We start from the raw sequence: 2,434 nt of genomic DNA on the forward strand, positions 1-2,434 counted from the left end.
GCGAGGCCTTCCGCTCTGAGGCGGCGGACCTCCCCCGCTTCGGGGACTACTGACGGGGGGATAACCCCGAGGTAGGCTCATCAAGCCTACTCCTTTGCATTCAAGATTAAAGGGAAACCACAACTCGTTCCATACAGCCAAATCCTCCTAGCTCGCTAGGGGCGAGACGACCAACTCCTCCTGGCCAGCTAGGAATCACCTGCCGGCTAGGGGCGAGACGGCTACCTCCTCCTGGCCGTCTGGGAATTATCTGTCGGCTAGAGGCGAGATGACCGTTCCTAGGCCGGCTAGCGAGGCGGCTAGCCGGCCAGGGAGCTCAAGTCACATCAGATCGTAGGCAATGACGAGACTCTATGATTAAAGGTGAATACGCGTCAGCAAGGGTACAAGGTTGGAGCGCACGACAGATACAGTGTCAACGGCATGCTCCTGCTCTGATCCGTCAACCCCGCACAGTACCAGCCCGTGAGCACCCACTCCATTACGAAGCTTGGCATGGCAACAGTGGAGACGGACGTACTAGCAACCCATGACAAATCTTGCAAGACGACACTCGACGTACTACATCTGTCCTGCGTCAGCCTTACGCGAGAGCTTCATTGGCTGGCCAGCGGGTCCCATAGCCAGATGGGACCTTGCAGCCAGCGGGCCCCACCAGCAACAAGACAAGACCACTGTGGACCCCCTGGCTAGCCGGCGAGGCTGCCAGGCGGGTCCCTCCTTTGTACTTTTATCCTTATTGTAGGTCGGTGGGGTCGTCTATAAAACCCCACGACCCCCTACATGCAGAGGGTCGGTCAATTGCTCTCACACACACCCATACAGGAGAGGTAGAGGCGAGCCGGCAGCTCCTTCTTCCTCCTCCGTCGAAGAGCTCAAGGAGTACACTGTAACCTCTTTGGTGCATTATACATTTCGGCAGGACTAGGGGTGTTATCTCTACGGAGAGCCCTGAACCTGGGTACATCGTGCGTCCCTCGCTTGTATCAACCCCGTTCCCAGAGCCCGCCAGTGTCCTTTCGGCTCCCACCACTCATGTTTAGCCTACCCATGGCTGATGTCGTGAGTAAACACCGACACCAATTTATCAATATAATGTAGGCATGCATTCCTTATATAGTCATACGTGCTTGCAATAAGGACTTGCATGACATATTTTGGCCTACCCTCTCGTGGCAGCAGGGTCCTATTGGAAACTAAGGGATATTAAGGCCTCCTTTTAATAGAGAACCGTAACAAAGCATTAGCACATAGTGAATACATGAACTCCACAAACTATGGCAATCACCGGAAAGAATCCTAATTATTGTCACCTTGGGGTATGCGGATCAAGACACGTAATAGGTAACTATAACTTGCAAGGTAGGATCCAAATCACTCTTATATTCATGAAAACATAATAGGTTCAGATCTGAAATCATGGCACTCGGCCCCTAGTGACAAGCATTAAGCATAGCAAATTCATAGTAACACCAGTCTCAAAACATAGTGGATACTAGGGATCAAGCCTATCAAACTTAACTCGATTACATGATCAATATCATCCAATTCCATCACTGTCAAGCAAGTCTATGAAGTAATTACTCACTCCCGGTGGTGAGCATCATGGTTGTGTTGATGGAGAAGGGTTTGTGATGACGACGGGGACGAACCCCCCTCTATGGAGCCCCAAACGGACTCCAAATCAGCTCTCCGGAGGAAGAACACGAGGTGGCAGTGGCTCCGTCTCGTTGAACGCCATGAAAACTTATCTCCTATTTTTTTCTCGCCGAATATGAATAAATATGACTCTAATTAGGGTTAGACGAGCCTCGAGGGCCCCACAAGCTATCAGGTCGTGCCCTGGGGGGTCGCGGCCTGATGGCTTGTGCCCCCCTGGCACTTCCCCTCTGACAGGTCTTCACTCCATAAATCCCTATAAATCCCAAAAATAATTCACAAAAAGTTACGTTTGATTTCGAGAACTTTTATTTCTGCACAAAAATAACACCAAGGTACTTCTGTTGAAAACAACGTCAGTCAGGGTTAGTTCCATTCAAATCATGCAAATTAGAGGCCAAAATCAGTGGAGAAGTATTTGGAAAAGTAGATACGTTGAAGACGTATCAACTCCCCCAAACTTAACTCATTGCTTGTCCTCAAGCAATTGAGTTGATAAACTAGAAGTGATAAAGAAAACTTTTACAAACTCTTTCGTTCTAGTCATTATACACATGATTAGCTAGTGTTCAAGTTTTCAGAATAAATCATAAATAGACACATCCATGATAATAATTTGAGCATTATATCCAGTCATGGCAATACATAACCAACTAGTAAGAAATAACAAGATATCTCACATGCCAACAATTTGTCAGAACAATCACGATATAATATGGTGGCATGGTATCTCACTAGCCCTTTCTGAGACCGCAAAACATAAATGCAGGGCACC

The sequence above is a fragment of the Hordeum vulgare genome, chromosome 5H, assembly GCF_904849725.1.
Source record: "Hordeum vulgare subsp. vulgare chromosome 5H, MorexV3_pseudomolecules_assembly, whole genome shotgun sequence".
Lineage (NCBI taxonomy): Eukaryota > Viridiplantae > Streptophyta > Magnoliopsida > Poales > Poaceae > Hordeum > Hordeum vulgare.